Below are 18,336 nucleotides of genomic sequence, written 5' to 3' on the forward strand. Positions count from 1 at the left end.
GGAAGGCAGGGTTTTGCATGGTAACCTGGGTGCTGACCCTGGCCTGTCCCTGGGCCATGTGAGGGGGCATTGTGGGGTCAACAGGGAGGGTGTCCAGGGGTTGGTGGGTGCTGTGGGGTCATCGGGGCAATGATCCCATGACCCAATCACACCCTGGTCTCTTGGGGAATCCTCGCCCTCATCCTGAACCAAGGGCAGCTGTTTGAGCCCCATAGCCTTTTCTGTCAGCTGAGACAGCTCTGTAGGGACAGCACAGTGCTGGAGGGAAGCTGGCTGCGGGGAGGCCTAGATCCTGGCAGAGCATCAGCCTGGAGCTGCTGGCTAGGTTCCTAGGCCCAGGGAGGGCAGGGCAAGCGGCATCCCACGATTGAGAAAGCCCCGCCTCAGGCTGCAGCTGGCAAGAGGGCTGCATCTACTAATCGATTAAACCATTTAATTCAGGCCTTGGAGGTGGGAGCTGTCCCTGGCCAGCTGCCTGCAGAGATGGGCAGCTCTGTCCGGAGGCAGGGGCTCTGGGCCCGTGTGGTGGGAACGCAGTGCTCATTGGTACAAGTTAGTCACATCCAGGGCCCTGGAGCTGGGGGCTGTGTCCCGCCATGGCCCTCTCACAGCTGTGCTGTGGCCCATGTGCCTGCCTGAGCTGGAGAAGGCCCATGGTTGGTCCTGCTTGGTGAAGACGAGTTTCAGTGGATCTTCTTCCGCTCTCTGATGGAGTTGTCCGTTCAGAGTGAGGCTCTGCTTCCTGCAGGCACTGCCAGTGCCAAGGAGGCAGAAGCAGGGCCTGGTCTGCATGAACTTGTATTCTCGACAACAAACTTGTCATCTTATCATACGTCAGGAAGGCCAGTGAGGCAGGGTTCGAGAGGCGGCCTGGTTGGCAGGGGGTTGGGGCTTTGAGCCAGTCAGGAAGAGTCTCCAGGTAGAGGGGATCGTGCAGCAAAGCGTGGAGGCCCAGCTGCACTGATTCATGACCCCACACCTGTGAGTCCAGGGTCTCTTCTCGCTCCTGGGATCCTCCCTATGCCTCCCTCCTCTGTCCCAGGCACCTTCCAGGGCTGGGACAGGTGGGTGTGATTTCCCTCTGAGGCTGAGTCTGGGGGGAAGTAAGAGTCCTGGTGCCTCTAGGTAGGGCATGCGTTTCTGTGCGGCACAAGGGCCTGCACAGAGTGGGGGCTCCCAGGGCACGTGGGGCTGGTACACAGTGGGCTCTTCCTTGGCACCTGGGGCAGCACATTGGGCGCTCAGTCTATTCTGGTTGGAAAAATGATTGAATCACAGGAAACGCAGAGGTCATCAGGAGAGATGTTGGGGAAGGCTGGTGATCAGGCTTGGTGAGTGTAGGAGTAGCAGGCAGTAAGCCAGGGTGGGCTGATGAGGCTGTGATGGTGAGCCCTGTCTGACTGAGCAGGGAGTGAGGAGAGCAGGGCTAGGCGGCCAAGAAAGAGCCAGAGCCAGCCAGCTCCGTGAGCAGAGGAACTGGAAGAGGGGTGGACAGGCAAACGGGGTTGGGAGGGGGTGTCACCAGATCCCAGGGTGGGGGAGAGGCCTGGGGCCCGGGCCAAGCCTGGGCGGCGGGCACAGAGCAGGGGCGACTCTGGGGCCATGGGGGAGTGCCACAGTGGGGTCAGGGTATGGGCCTGGCGCCTGGTGGGGACTCAGGGTGGAGCCGAGTGGCCTGGGCAGGGAGCCCGGTCAGAGCTGTTCTGCTGGGGAACCAGGGGCCTTGGACACAAAGATTCCCTGGAGCGCGGCGGGTGGGGTCCACTGGGGACCTCGGTTGTTGTCTTGTCCTTGCCACGTCCACCAGGCAGGCAATTTACACAAACAGGGCTGTTTACGTGGGCCGTCACGTGGCGAGGTTGGAATGGCTAGGGGTTTTGGCATTTTGTTTTCAGAAGCATTTTGCTTGTCAAGCCACATATTTCCCTAGTCATGAGTTTGATCACAGAGAAGGTGAAAAAATGCTAAAAAATTCCCCAAAACAAAACAACCCAAACCCTGAGAGCGCTGTGTGAGGGGAAGGTGGGGTGCTGTGGGGTGTGGGGAGGGGCAGACTAAGAAATAGGGTCTTTATGCCAGAAAGGCGGGTCAGCATCAAGAAGCCTTTGTGTCTGTCTGTGTGTTGTGTGAGTGCATGTGTGTGCACACATCTGTGTATCTGTGTGAGGAGTACTGGGGCCTGTGAGCTACAGCGGTGCAGGTGGGGGCTCCTTCAGGGGGTGGAGGCATAGCTTACGAGAAGCACAGGGAGAAAGGGGAGTGCCCCACACCCCTGCCTCACCAGGACCCGGCAGTGCCCCCAGAGACCAGGTCACAGGACATCTGACGTGCAGACCCTCTCTTGGGATTAGGTCTTCTGCAGAAGAGAAAACAGGCCAGTTCGCCTAGGACTGACTGGCCCAGCATGACGGCTGCCACGGGGCTGGGTTCTGTGCAGGTCGGGAGTGTCCAGGCTGGGGATTGGGGGACTGTCTCATGGCCCTGCCTTATCGGAGCTATGGGGTGCTGGAGGACCCCACTTCACCTGCAAGGGTGCAGTGACGTCCACACATTTGGCCAAGCCCCCCACCCACGGCACTGGTGCTCTCACGGCCCAGGAATGCAGGAAGGCAGGCTGGAGTCTGGCACTGAGGCAGAGGTTGGCAGCTCACCAAGAATGTGCCTCTTCAGAGATAATTATGCATTTGGGGAATACTCGTAATAAACCCGGCGATGCCACCGTCTGTTTATTTTGCCAAGAGCCGGGGCAACATGGAGACCAAAGCTGGGAGAGCATCTCGGGACCTCAGAGACAGAGACGCTGGCTGGTGCCCACCACTCCCTCCGACTTTGTGTCACTGTCCTAGAGGACACCAGGGCCAGGAGAGGCATGTGAGGGACATGCGTGGGGGTGGGGTGGGCGTGCCTCGGGGCGCCTGCTGTAGCCCCTGGCAGTGGCCGGTGGGCCCAGGAGCTGCCCTCGGCCTGAGTTTGGCACCAACAGCCTGATTTGTGGGAGGGCAGCCAGGGCTGCAGATTGCATGCCTGAATGACCCCCATTGTGTGGAGAGTCCGGAAGGCCACGCAGAGTGGGCACAGTTGGAGGACATGGTCACTTTATGGCTCCACTGCACCGCGAAAGTGCTGCTAAAACACGGAAACGCACCGGTGACAGCAGCACAAGCTCAGCCCCAGAGAGGACAGCTGTTCACTCTGCGTTCCTTTGAGCCACATATCCAGGCATATGCATGTGTCTATGTGTGTGTGCACGTGTGTGTGTGCACGCATGTGTATATGCATGGGTGTAATGTATGTACACTCGAGGGCCTTGTCCAGCCCAGAGCTGCCCTGTGCAGGAGCGCAAGGCCGGAGAATGAGCCTCCTGTCTGTGTGAGGTGGGGTCTCCTTGCCCCTGACCACAGGTCAGACCAGTGCCAGGACCCTTCAGCATGCAGCCAGGGGAAGGACCACCAGAACTGGACAGAACTGCTGGGAGAGCCCTTCCACCAAGAACCCTTCTCTGTGGAGACTCGTCTGGGTGCCCACGTGTGGTGTGGCCAGTCCTTGATGTGGACAGGTCTTATTTTGAGAGATCAATTTCCTTTTTTTTTCTCACTGTGTGGCAAGACAGCAGCAAACGTTTCTACAAGTCTCACCCAACAGGAGAACTTATGGGAGGGCTAAGAAGCTGGACAGGAGAAAAAGGTTTGCCAGAAGGGGCAGAGGGCAGAGGTCCAGGGCCTGGGGGTGCCTGAGGAAGGGCTGGGGTCCCAGGGCACCCAGACCATCCCTCTGCGCCCCCAGCCCTGAGTCCCTGAGAGCCACTGGAGCCAAAGGAACCCTGGACTCTCATCTCACCCCGTGCTTGGGTTCCTCTGAGATGCTGAGACTTGACATTGCTGTACATGTATGTGCGTGTGTGAGTATGCATGCATGTGTGAGCATATGTGTGCGCGAGTGAGCATGTGTGTGATGTGTGCACACTTGAGCATGTGTGTGAATGTGTGAGCATGTGCGTATGTGAGCATGTGTATGTATGAATGTGTGTGAGTGTGAGTATGTGTGTCTGTGTATGTGTGTGTGTGTATATTTGTGAATGCATATGTGTTTGTGTGAGTATGTATGTATGTACGTGTGCGTGTGAGTCTCCAACTATCACTAAATTTCCAATCCAGACAAACATGATGTATCTTCAGAAGTGGGCCTGGGTTAGCCTGCTCTGGTTAGGGGGTGTGGGGTCCTTCCTTAACCAGCTTTTGAGGACAAATTTTTGAGAGGCTTGTTTTTTTTTAATTACAAAGTAAAAACTGACTATTGTTCTCTCTACTTATAGAACCGGAAGTGAAAATACCCGTTGTTTAACACTCAGATAATCTAGTTTAATATTTTTGTGTAGATCATTCTAGACATTTTTTATACGTATATACACATATAGATACATTTTCAAGATTAGGATCACATTTTCTGGCTTGATTTTTAAAATTTAATGTCTGTGGACAGATTTCCATGACCATAAATGTGGCTATACACTAGGCTAATGGCTACAAGGATTTTATTTTGTGGATACAATTGATGGACCTTTAGGATCTAAGTTTTCTTTTTTTCTCTTGCTCTTACGAACAATGCCACAGTGAACACCTTTGTGCTCTTCTCTCCTTTAGACAAACTCCCAGAACTGTCAGCTTTTAGGAAAGCGGAACTTGGTGTTTCAAGTGACAGGAATGCTATTCCCCCTCCTGGCTCCGGCCCGCTACCTGCATGGGTGGAGAACTAGCTAGAGACCTTGCTGGGTTCTCTGGGAGGGTCATGGGGGCTAGCATTGAGGGCAGGGGGTTCTGCTGTGGTAGCACCTACCTTGCCTCTTGACAACATTTCTAAGGTGTGAAGGCCTTTTCCAGAGAGGGGAGAAGAGGTGGGAACATGAGTGGGCAGGCCGTGTGTTACCACAGACTTGGCAGAGCCCTTGGGCCTCATCTCCTCTACCCTTCACCTCCCGTCAGGGTATCAGCTTATCTTCGGGGAGGGGGGCAACACTGAGGCTCCCACAGCCCCAGCCCATCTCTTTCCACCCTCCCTGTTCTGCCAAAGTCTCCTTGGTGTGAGGACCCTGGACTCTTCCTCACTTTTGTGCTCAGAATGTGTCTGAGAGTTGGGATAAGCCCATGCACCAACCCCCCATATATGTTTTTCTAGAAAAAAGAAATTAGAATCAGAAGGGACTGACTAGAGTTCCGCCTCACTGGTGAGACCACGGCCATGGCCCCCGACCCCTGACCTCAAGAGCTGAGGTGGAGGAAGGCTGTGGGGGTGACGGGGAGGGCCTGCAGTCATAACCAGGCTGACGGGTGGGGGTGTCACACCAGCCCTTCTCATCCACTGTGGAGCTCATCCACCGTGACCGTCAGCCCCATGGTCCCCAGAATACCCCCCCCCACCAGGCCTGCCCACCCTGGGGAGACTCTCTGCCTCCATCCTGCTGCCCACCATTTATATGGGAGCTGCTCACTTTGAAACCGGAGACGTCTGATGATAATATCGCCTGGGACAGAAGCCTTCTGCTGCTAATTACCATTTGACATTCTACGAGTCCAGTGTGGGCACCATGAAAAGCATATTCATGTGGCTCAGGGGAACTTCAAATGCAGCCCCCAAACCCCCAGGCCTGCCTGTTCAGCCGGTATAGAGGGGAGCTGCAGAGTAGGGGTGAGAGGACCAGGGTTCTCCCCTTCTCCCTCCCACCCATGACCCCCCCTCTCCAGCTCTCCCCATCCCCACCCTCCCTGACCCTGTTATCCAATGTTGCCCCCACCCCACCCTCCCTGAACTCATTCTCCATTCTTCCGCATCTCCCTCCACCCCAAACCCCACTTGGCAGGCACAGTTGGCTGCCCTGCCTCCTTCCCCACTCCGGATCCTCTGATTTCCTGTCTTCTTCCTCACACTGAATGGGCATGGGATCCGGTCCCCCAAGGTTCTCAACTTTGACTCTTCTCTTTCTGGGCCATTGCCTCTGGGGGTACTTTCTGCCTCCCAAACCATCCTGTACCTTCTGAGTGGGCCTGGTTCTGGTCTGGACTCAGAGCTGCTGAATGCTCATGGTACAATGGAAGGAGGCCAACCTAAGCTGGTCACCAGGAGGATCAAAGACCCAGGAGACCACCCACAGGCCAGGCCACTCACTGCCACATTGTCTGGAACGATTGAAGGAGAGACCAGGAAGTAGCCTCTGTTCCCTCTGACTGCTGCCTCCTAGGAACCTGAGACAGTGTGGGTGGGGGGAGGGGGGAGGTGGTGGCCCATGCCCTCCCTCAGCCCTGCCCTGCGAAGCCATGAAGCCAGCGGCCACTGCCTTGGCTCTGTGGCACAGCCTTCGCCTCTTCTGAACCTGGCTGGACTCACTGGGGAGCCGCAACTGTGCCCTGCCTGGATAATCGGATCCCTCTTCTCTGTGGGGAACCAGGGTGTCATGGATTGAATTATGTCCCCCAGAAAATGTGTGTAACAACTTGGTTAGGCCATGATTCCCAGTATTGTCCTCCATTTTTTGATTGTAATTTTATGTTGAGAGGATTAGGGTGGGATTGTAACACCACCCTTACTCAAGCCACCTCCCTGATCCAAGGTAAAGGGAGTTTCCCTGGGGTGTGGCCTGGAAAACATTTTCTCTCTCAAGAGATAAAAGGAATGGGAAGTAAGCAGAGAGTGGGGGACCTCATACTACCAAGAAAGCAGCACAGGAGCAGAGTGTGTCCTTTGAACCTGGGGTCCTGTGCCTGAGAAGCTCCTCGACTAGGGGAAGATTGAGGACAAGGACCTTCATCCAGAGCCAACAGAGAGAGAAGGCCTTCCCCTGGAGCAGACGCCCGGAATTTGGACTTGTTACCTACTAGGCTGAGAGAAAATAAATTTTTCTTTGTTAAAGCCATCCACTTGTGGTATCTCTATTAGGGCAGCATTAGATGACTAAAACACAGGGCATCAGTGTGCTTTATAAGCACCCCCACCCCCAAGGATTTTCAGGGCTGAGGGCCCCTGGCCAGGCCTCTGGGCTCCCATTTTTAACCTGCAGACGTGATGGAAGTGGGTCCAGCAGGAGGAGTTTCTCCCTGGAGCACCTCCAGGGTGCCCTGTAAGAAGCACTTGTCTTGGATTTGGGGACAAGATCAGGTTTTTTTGCCATCCATCGATAGTCATTATGAATCGGCAAGGAAGGTGTCAAATATGGCTGGGTGTGCCTGCTAGAAAGCTGCTAGGTTTAAGGCGATTTATTATTATTTTTTTATTTTATTTTGGGGGCAACAGTAGTTCAGTGGTAGAATTCTCACCTTCCGTGCAGGAGACCCGGGTTCTGTCCCCAGCCAACGCGTCTCGGGCACAGTCGCCAACGTAAACGTCAGTGGAGGCTCGTGTGCTGTGTGTCGCTACGATGCTGTCAGGTTTCAGTGGAGCTTCCAGACTAAGACAGACCAGGAAGAAAGCCTTGACAATCTACTCCTAAAAGTCAGCCAATGAAAACCCTATGGATCGGAACAGTTTGATCCCCTTATGCGTGGGGCCTCCGTGAGTTGGGGCCGACTCGATGGCAGCTAATGACAACAATTTTACTTCCAGAAGTTTATGCCATATCGTTTTCATGAAGAGTTACATATTTAAAAATCGCTGAAAGCCACACTCATTTGTTCCGATTCATTTGCTGAGGCCCCACCGCGTGCCTTGTGCTGTTTCCCACCCAGCCCGGATGCCTGGGCACTCACTGGTTGTGAGAGAGCCACACAAAGTTGGAGAAATTGACTCAGAAGATGTCAGCTGGTGGGACATAATTCCACATAAAGTGTGTTGGGTGGAGGCTCACAGGGCTCTGGGTAGACCAGCTGGACCATCAAATGCAGTGCCAGGTCTGTGGAAGAGATGGAAATATCAGTCAGGTTCTGAGAGGGAAGGACATTCTAGGGAAGGGCCTGTGTGGGTAAGAGCTTGGGGGTGGGCATGAGTCACTTCCAAACCTGAAGGACAGGTAAGGACATCCAGCCTGCAGCTGCCCTATCTCCCGGAGGTAACACTCACTTTCAGGGGGCTCGCTAAGGGGCTTGGTTTCCCTTTTCAGGGTGACCATACCTAACCCCAGCTGCCCTTGCCTTTGGGGGCCCCAACTGTCTAAGCCACAAAGCCAGGACCAGGGAGTCCTCCTCCACCTGATAGTCACCTGTTCAGTTGCCAACCAGGTACCAAGGGGGAATCAAGGACTTTAGCTCTGAGCTTGCAAATTCAGAGTACAGCAGGAACCATTTCACCACCTTGCAATTAGCTGACCAAGGCTTGACCGCCCCCTGAATGATAAGTATCCGGTGAGGTTTCGGCCCAGGTCTGACCGGAGCTTCTACAGGGTCCTACGCCATTTCTAACGAGGTGGAAATATCACAATTCGGGGGACAAATATTTCTCTAGCTCCTTTGTTTTCTCCTTGAATTGTACAGTCTTCCAGGGAATAGGGCTTTCTTTTCTGAAGCGGCTTTCGGGATTCGGCTTAAACTAACTGAAAAGCTCGTCAGAGGCAGAGCCATTGTGGTTTTAACTTCCCTGTGGTTGGCTAGTGTGAGCTGAACCTGGACACTGTTGGCACTTGTTGATGTATAACACTTAGCCGTAATCAGTCGTACTATTTGTAGGGTGATGCTCAGGACACCCCTGATGGTTCTGATGCACCTCTGTATCTGCACTTCACCAGTACATACTGTCATGTTTCCGTGTCTGTGCATCTGTGGGGCCCACCCCACACAGGTACTGGGAGTCTAGGAACCCATGGCTACACAAACACACCAGGCTTGCATTCTTTTCCTCCTTTCCACAGATTGCATGAAAAGTCCCAGTGTCTCCGAGATGCTTTGGGAAGGAGAAGTTGGAGAGCTGGAGATGCTAGGCGTTGGGTGCTGCGGTGTCGAGTGGCTGACGGAGCAGCTCTGTCCTAATAGGGAGACACACCACCCTGCAGGACCCCAGGAGCACACAGGCAGCCCACAGGGGACAGGTATGGGGAGGCCTGAACTCTAGCTGGTGACCAACTCCTGATTCTTCCCCTGCATGTGGCCTCTGACCTCCACAATTGCCCTCCCCAGTGCTGCGGGTTACAAAGCGCTTGACCTCTGCTCAGCCAGTGTCCCCCTGCTCAGGTTTGGGTCCCCCAGCACACAGGCTGATCAACTTTGGGCAGGCCACTTGGCCTCCCTGGTCTCTCCACAGGGCACCTGACCTCCAGGCATGGCTGAAGTCTGGCCGCTGCCTTCATCACTCTTGTATTCCTGCCACACGCCTCTTTTACTCAAGCTCCTGGTTTGGAGGTAGGTGTCTTTGGTGGGGGGTGCTGAGGGGCCTCGACATGGACAGAGCAAGCCTCAGGGGGCTAGAAGGGCTGAGAGGGTCTCAATGATGTGTTCCAGGGATAGTCCCGGTCCCAGGGGCTGGACAGGACCTCAGGAGGGGCCTGCTCTGGAGGCTTCTGAGCTGGGCGACAGTTGGAGCCCTGGGTAGCCTCCAGACCAGACAAAGGGCACAATTGGACCCTCTGTGCCTGTGGGGTGACTCAAAGGCTCTGCAAACTACGAGTGTCGAGGGCTCTACTCTGTCAATACCAGGCAGGCTCCTCCGGAGCAGTGGCAACAACGGCTGTCTCCAGGGCAGCACCTCTCATGTCCCTCCCCCGAGCTCTCCTTAGTTGGGGACTTGCTCGGGGTTGCCGTGGAGCTCAAACCCACAGGGGGGCCGCTGGGGGCGTCGACTCCTGGTGTCAGGAGTAAATGAAAAGGGGGTCAGGGACTAGGGAAGGATTGCATGGCCTGCAGGGTCTTTGCACGGTTGGCCTCCCACAGCCTACCCGGCAGGGCAAACACCAAGCGCATTGTGACACGGGTGGAGTTGTTGACCAAAATGTGAAAGAAGAGGCAGAAGCCTGAGAAAATCAGGGAAGGGCAAACAGCAGAAGGAGTGCTGCCCCAGACTCAGCAGCTTCCTGTGATGGCCGGAGAGCCCTGCTGTGGCTGGGGGCATTGGGGGGCGGGTGGTGGGAGGCAGCCAGAAAACAATCCTGCTCACCCAGGTGGGGTACTGTCTCCCTGGGTGAGCTGGGTGGCCAAGGCCCCACACTAACCACCCTCCCATCTCCTCAGACGCTCCGGGCCTCCTTCCAACAGCCTCAAATCCTATCATTCTTCATGCCTAGGGCAGGATAGCATTGAGCAGAACACAATCTGGAGGCCACAGCTACCTTCTGAGGGTTAATTCTGGGGTTCCAGGCTTACTGGAAGACACTGGGACAAGACTGAGGGCTAGAAATGGGCTGGGGGAACATCAATGGAGCTAGGTCATGAAGGCACTGACAAGGCCGCAGAGACGTGGGGCTGCTGGAAAAGGCTGACTCTAGTAGTGAATGGGTCCTTAAGATCGAGAGCACTGGGCTTTTAAGTTTGGACCCAAAGCATATGAGGTCACAGGGGGTGCTGAAGGGGGCAGCAAAGAGGAACTGAGGACCCAGAGCCCAGAATTAGTCCACTGACCAGAGAGCAAAGAAGGCATGTCTTCCTAGTGCCCCAGGGACAGGAGATGGTTTGAAAATGACAGATCTGATCCCATCTGCCACATAGGTGAGCTGTTCTCACAGTCTCACTCACTGTGTGTGTGTAAGCCTCCTCAAGTGAACGTGACCCACAGAGGACACAAGCTCTCAGGGGACAGCAAGCGGAGGCCCTGCACATGGGCTCATTCACATTGGACGTGGCATCTGCATCTGTGGAAGGTGTGTGTCTTCAGTGGAAACTATGAGTGTCATCTGGGTCAAAGGTGGCCACGAAGAACTTCTGGAGGCACCTAGTCCACATCAGAGTTTTTCATACAAAAGTGATTAAGGGGGCCTGCAGGACTCTCTCTTACACAGACACATTCTGTCTTAGACTTTGACCTTGGTATGCAGAAGGAAGTGACATCAAATTATTATTTACTCAGTGGGTGTTTACCAAGAGCCTTCCACGGTGTAAAAATGATGTGGCAGAGGTGTATGACCTCCTCTAATGTCAAGAGAAGGAAGGAGAATCAAGATCAACAGCCCAAGGCTCATTCCTATGAATTGGGGTCAGACACGCCTCCAACCTCGAACCTTTTTACCGATTCTGACACCAACTGAATCTCCCTCGGCACTCTCTACTTCTCTGCTGGGTTTGATAATTCATCACAATGGCTACACAGAACTCACAGACAATACTCACAATTATGGGATTTATTGGGTAACATGTTACAATTCAGGTTCAGGAATGCTCACGATACAGTTCTTCTTTGGGCAAGTATCACAAAGCTCTTTTAACCCTGCCAAAAAGTGCCTGGAGGCACCACACTCTGCCAGTAAATCTCAGCCTGAAGATGCTCAGCTCGCACACTCTGTAGGTTGGTACACCCACTGTGACCACCTTACTCTGTGGGTCAGGATGCTCACCCAGCCATCTCCTGCTGGTCTCGTGGTTTGGCTGCCCCTGCTGCCTCTATTTCTTTGCCGCTGCTTCTTGCCGTCTCTCACTGTCTCCAGTGTTACACCTCTCTCTGTCTTCTGGGTCTAGGGGGTCTCAACACAGGGATCTCAGGTCCAATGGACACATTCCACTCCTAGCTCTTCTTTCTTGGTGGTAGTCGGTCCCCCTCTGCTTTGGCATTGACTGCTCTTTTAAGCCAAGCAGGATGGTAAAACTGACCAATCCCCTCGTTAGGGTTCTATACACCTTATTTACATGGCCCCACCCCCCACAAGCATGCCATGCACCTTATTTACATTAATAGCAAGCTATCCAATCCCCTTGGTGGGCCACAAGCACCTCATTTGCATAGTCCCACCCAGTCATTTTGTGGGAGTTACAAAGGCTATGGCTAGAAGGGCCATAATGAGTAATTCACTACACCACACATGGGCACAGTGTGTGTGAACAAAAATCCCACTCACACTCTCTGCCCCTGAAGAGCCTGCCCTTGGCCTTCCAGATTACTGTTCACAGAACACTAGTTTTTGACATGTTGAAGTACATGTGTATGTGCACATAAACTTGGAAATTAACAAAAACCAAGCAGATTTCTTACATGCAGGACTTGTCAGCAGTTTTAACATGCAAATGTTTATTGTGAATCCCCTTAGGCAACAGGGAGGTTGGGCTGGGAGAGACTGTGAGGGCCTTGAATGACTGCCATGATGGTTTTAAAATATATATACAAATTCTTGTGTACATCTTCCTCCAAAAGGTGCAGGCCGATTCCTTCTTTCCCTTGAACGTGGGCTGAACCTAGGGACCTGCTACTAATGAGCAGAATGAACATTACGTGGGAAGTGGTGTGTGTGATTTCTGAGCCCAGGTTAGAAAAAGAATGGCTTCCACCTTGCTTGTGTTTGCTCAGGGGAAGCTGGCCGCCATGTTGTAGGATGCTCAAGCAGCCTGTGGGGAAGCTTGCATTCAGAGGGACTTGGCCCAGCTTGCCAGCTAGGAGAGGGCACCACCTACGCAGCAGGTTCTCTGGCCCCAGTCAGGGCTTCAGATGATGGCAGGCTGGGTTGACACCTTGAGTGTAACTTCATGGGAGACCCTGACTCAGTAGAGCTAAGCTGCTCCCAAAGTAACTCTGAGGAAGATAAATGTCTATCATGGTTTTCATCTACCGAGTTCTGCTCTGAAGGGATAGATAACTAATACAGTGGTGTGGAAGTGTAGGTTTTGTTCTGGTGGAAATGGGAGGGATTGGAGGTTAGAGTGTAGGAAATGGACATGAGGAATAGCCAGTGAAGAATCAGAGACTCCCCAACGATAGCAAGTGTGTAAGGAATTGGAAACAATAGTGGATATGATGGTAGAAATGGATGAGCTGGGTGAATCTCCCAAGGGAGAATATTCCATATCTAGGAAGTTTCTTCCTTGGGGTGCTGGGAGATGGTATTTGTGAACCTTGGGGTTGAGACAAGCCAGGGCACTGGGAAGGCGAGCTTTGTTGTATAAATCATTCACACCTCTGCCCACCGGCCACTGAGGTAAGCTATTGTGCCTATAAATGAAACATTAATCTTTGTTCACACTTCTATAGGTGACCCATTACCGTATATTTGATATTAACAGTATGTTTTTAATATTTATGCTTACTTATTTTGGAAGAAAGACCTGGTGATCTGTTCCTATAAAGATTGTTGCCTAGAAAACCCTGTAGGGCAGTTCAACTCTGTCACTTGGGTCACTGTGAGTTGAAAATTGACTTGATAGCACCTAACAACAACAATTAATAAAGAATTCTGAAAAAGCTTACTGATGTTGTTGAAGCAAGTTCACAGATTTGGCCCCAGCAGAAGAAAAAGCCACACCCAAGGTCCATCCACATTGTCAGATAGAAGGGCGAAAGAGTACAGACAAATCTGTGAAGGGAAAAGTCAAAGAAAAATCAGGCTACAGGGCTCCCTGTATTTGGAATCTCAAACTCAGAAGAAATAAGGACATGTTTGGGTGGAGGGGAAGGGAACACCTGGAACGAACAAAACATAAAAAATAACTGTACCCTCTCCACTAGGATGGCTAGAATCAAACAGAGACAACAATAAGTGCTGACGAGGGAGCGGAGGAACTAGAAATCTCTCATGCTGCCAGTGGGGCTGTAAGATGCTGCAGCCGCTGTGGAGAACAGTTTGGCAATCCCTCAATGAGCTAAATATGGAATTACCATATGATCCAGTATCCCACTCCTACATATATATCCAAGAGAAATGAAAACATATGTTCACGCAGAAACTTGTACATGAATGTTCAGATCAGCATTATTCGCAACAGCCAAAAAGTGGAAACAACCCAAATATCTATCGACATATGAACAGAGAAGCTGAACGCGGCCCATCCATAAAAAGGAATGAAGTATTGATTGATGCTATGACACTGATAAACCTTAAAAACACGATGTTGAATGAAATAAGGCAGTCACAACGACCACATGTTATATGACTCCATTTATAGGAAACATTCAGAATAGGCAAATCCGCAGAGTCAGAGAGTAGGTTGGTGGTTACTAGGGGCTGAGGGCAAGGGAAAATGGGGAGTGATTGCTAATGAGTGCAGAGTTCCTCTCTGGAGTGATAAAAGGGTTCTAAAAATAGTTTGTGGTGATGGTTGCACAACATCGTGAATGTAGTAAAGACCACTTAACTGTAGACTGTAAAGGGGTGAGTTTTATGGAATGTGAATTCTCTCTCAATAAAGCTGTTTGAAAAAAGAGGGAGCGAGAGAGAGAGAGAGAGAGAGAAGTGTCAAAGGGGAAGGAAAAGAGGAAGAGGAACTTTGTCGGGCCAGAGTCAAGGACACTAATATAGGTAGAACTGCAACCGAAAATGGGAACGTGATATAAATAGAACGAGCACGAAGCAGGTCAGGGTGCTGCTCTGCATCTTGCAGGTGAGCTGGTCGAAACCGCAGTTTAGCTTTGCTAGGAGAGAAGGCAGATTCATTTCGCCTGAAGGACAGGCTTTGGGCTTTTCCCATGAATCAGTAGATAAGGGAGGAGTGTGTGCGAGTGTGTGTGTGTTGGGGTGTTCTGTTTAACCAAAGTGGGGAGGATGCTCCAGTTATACCACGTAGCCAAGGTCGTAGGTCATTTCTGATTTAAAAGAGGGTGAGGAAAGTTCTGCTTTCTGAATTCGTAAGGCTTTCCCACAAATGAAATTGGAAGAATGATTTAAAGATAGCAGTGGGCCTTTCTTGTAAAAGGAGGTGCTGGCAGGTGATGGAGTTTTTTAAATAATTTTTATTGAGCTTTAAGTGAAAGTTTACAAATCAAGTCAGTCTCTCACACAAAAACCCATATACACCTTGATAAAGCTAAAAAAAAAGCACTCACAATTACTTTCCCCCTGATGAGACAGCCCGCTCTCTCCCTCCACTCTCTTTTTCCGCGTCCATTTCGCCACCTTCTAAACCCCTCCACCCTCTCATCTCCCCTCCAGGCAGGAGATGCCAACATAGTCTCAAGTGTCCACCTGATCTAAGAAGTTCACTCCTCACCAGCATCCCTCTCCAACCCATTGTCCAGTCCAATCCATGTCTGAAGAGTTGGCTTCCGGAATGGTTCCTGTTCTGGGGCAACAGAAGGTCTGGGGCCATGACCACTGGGGTCCTTCTAGTCTCAGTCAGACCATTAAGTCTGGTCTTATGAGAATTTGGGGTCTGCATCCCACTGCTCTCCTGCTCCCTCAAGGATTCTCTGTTGTGTTTCCTGTCAGGGCAGTCATTGGTTGCAGCCGGGTACCGTGTAGTTCTTCTGGTTTCAGGATGAAGTAGTCTCTGGTTCACGTGGCCCTTTCTGTCTCTTGGGCTCATAATAGCCTTCTGTCCTTGGTGTTCTTCATTCTCCTTTGATCCAGGTGGGTTGAGACCAATTGATGCATCTTAGATGGCTGCTTGCTAGCATTTAAGACCCCAGATGCCACTCTTCAAAGTGGGATGCAGAATGTTTTCTTAATAGATTTTATTATGCCAATTGACTTAGATGTGCCCTGAAACCATGGTCCCCAGTCCCCTGCCCCTGCTACGCTGGCCTTCGAAGCATTCAGTTTATTCAGGAAACTTCTTTGCTTTTGGTTTAGTCCAATTGTGCTGACCTCCCCTGTATTGTGTGCTGTCTTTCCCTTCATCTAAAGTAGTTTTTATCTACTATCTAATTAGTGAATACCCCTCTCCCACACTCCCTCCCTCCCCCCAGTCGTAACCACAAAAAATGTTTTCTTCTCAGTTTAAACTATTTCTCAAGTTCTTATAATAGTGATCTTATACAATATTTGTCCTTTTGCAACTGACGAATTTCACTCAGCATAATGCCTTCCAGGTTCCTCCATGTTATGAAATGTTTCACAGATTCATCACTGTTCTTTATCGATGTGTAGTATTCCATTTTGTGAATATACCATAATTTATTTGTCCACTCATCCGTTGATGGGCACCTTGTTTGCTTCCATGTTTTTGCTATTGTAAACAGTGCTGCAATAAACATGGGTATGCATATATCTGTTCGTGTAAAGGCTCTTATTTCTCTGGGATATATTCCAAGGAGTGGGATTGCTGGATCGTATGGTAGTCCTATTTCTAGCTTTTTAAGGAAGCGCTAAATCGATTTCCAAAGTGGTTGTACCATTTTGCATTCCCACCAGCAGTGTATAAGTGTTCCAATCTCTCCACAGCCTCTCCAAAATTTATTTTGTGTTTTTTGGATTAATGCCAACCTTGTTGGAGTGAGATGAAACCTCACTGTAGTTTTGATCTGCATTTCTCTAATGGCTAATGATCGTGAACATTTCCTCATGTATCTGTTAGCTACCTGAATGTCTTCTTTAGTGAAGTGTCTATCCATATCTTTTACCCATTTTTTAATTGGGTTGTCTTTTTGTAGTTGAGTTTTTGCAGTATCATGTAGATTTTAGAGATCAAGCACTAATCAAAAATCTCGTAGCTAAAAATTTTTCCCAGTCTATAGGTAGTCTTTTTACTCTTTTGGTGAAGTCTTTGGATGAGCATAGGTGTTTGATTTTTAGGAGCTCCCAGTTATCTAGTTTTTCTTCTGCTTTCTTAATAATGTTCTGTATACTGTTTATGCCATGTTTTAGGGCTCCTAACGTCGTCCCTATTTTTTCTTCCATGATCTTTATCGTTTTAGATTTTATTATAGGTCTTTGATCCCTTTTGAATTAGTTTTTGTGCATGGAGTGAGGTATGGGTCTTATTTCATTTTTTGCAGATGGATATCCAGTTATGCCAGCACCATTTGTTAAAAAGACTGTCTTTTCCCCATTTAACTGTTTTGGGGGCTTTGTCAAATATCAACTGCTCCTAAGTGGATGGATTTATGTCTGGATTCTCAATTCTGTTCCATTGGTCCACGTACCAGGCTGTTTTGACTACCGTGGCGGTATAATAGGTTCTAAAATCAGGTAAAGTAAGCCCTCCCACTTTGTTCTTCTTTTTCAGTAACGCCTTATTTATCCAGGGCCTCTTTCCCTTCCATATGAAATCAGTGATTTGTTTCTCCATCTCATTAAAGAATGTCGTTGAGATTTGGATCGGAATTGCATTAAATATATAGATCACTTTTGGTAGAATAGACATTTTTATAATGTTAAGTCTTCCTATCCACAAGCAAGGTATGTTCTTCCACTTACGTAAGTCTCTTTTGGTTTCTTGCAGAAGTGTACTGTAGTTTTCTTTGTATAAGTCTTTTACATCTCTGGCAAGATTTATTCCTAAGCATTTTATCTTCTTGGGGGCTACTGTAAATGGCATTGATTTGGTGACTTCCTCTTCGATGTTCTTTTTTTTGGTGTAGAGGAATCCAACTAATTTTTGTATGTTTATCTTGTATCCCTACACTCTGCTGAACTCTTCTATTAGTTTCAGTAGTTTTCTTGAGGATTTCTTAGGGTTTTCTGTGTTTCAGATCATGTCATCAGCAAATAGAGATACTTTTATTTTTTCCTTGCCAATCTGGATGCCCTTTATTTCTTTATCTAGCCTAATTGCTCTGGCTAGGACTTCCAGCACAGTGTTGAATAAGAGTGGTGATAAAGGGCATCCTTGTCTGGTTTCCAGTCTCAGTGGGAATGTTTTCAGGCTCTCTCCATTTAGAGTGATGCTGGCTGTTAGCTTTGTATTTTGGCTTTTGTATTTGTTGAGGAATTTTCCTTCTATTCCTTTTTTGCTGACAGTTTTTGTCATGAATGAGTGTTGAACTTTGTCAAATGCCTTTTCTGTATCAATTGATAAAATGATGTGATTATTGTCTTTTATTTATGTGGTAAAAAAAATGTGGTAGATTACATTAATTGTTTTTCTAATGTTGAACCATCCCTGCATATCTGGTATGAATCCCGCTTGGTCATGGTGAATTATTTTTTTGATATGTTGTTGAATTCTGTCGGCTAGAATTTTGTTGAGGACTTTTGCATCTACATTCATGAGGAATATACGTCTGTAATTTTCTTGTGGTGTCTTTACCTGGTTTTGGTATCAGGGATATGGTGGCTTCACAGAATGAGTTTGGTAGTATTCGTCCTTTTCTATGCTCCGAAATACCTTTAGTAGTAGTGGTGTTAATTCTTCTCTGAAAGTTTGGTAAAACTCTGCAGTGAAGCCATCTGGACCAGGGCTTTTTTTTGTTGGGAGTTTTTTGATTACCTTTTCAATCTCTTCTTTTGTTGTGGGTCTATTTAGTTGTTCTACCTCTGTGTTAGTTTAGGTAGGTAGTGTGTTTCTAGGAATTCATCCATTTCTTCTAGGTTTTCAAATTTGTTTGAGTATAGTTTTTCATAGTAATCTGATATGA

The sequence above is a fragment of the Elephas maximus genome, chromosome 19 (assembly GCF_024166365.1).
Source record: "Elephas maximus indicus isolate mEleMax1 chromosome 19, mEleMax1 primary haplotype, whole genome shotgun sequence".
NCBI classification, from domain to species: Eukaryota; Metazoa; Chordata; class Mammalia; order Proboscidea; family Elephantidae; genus Elephas; species Elephas maximus.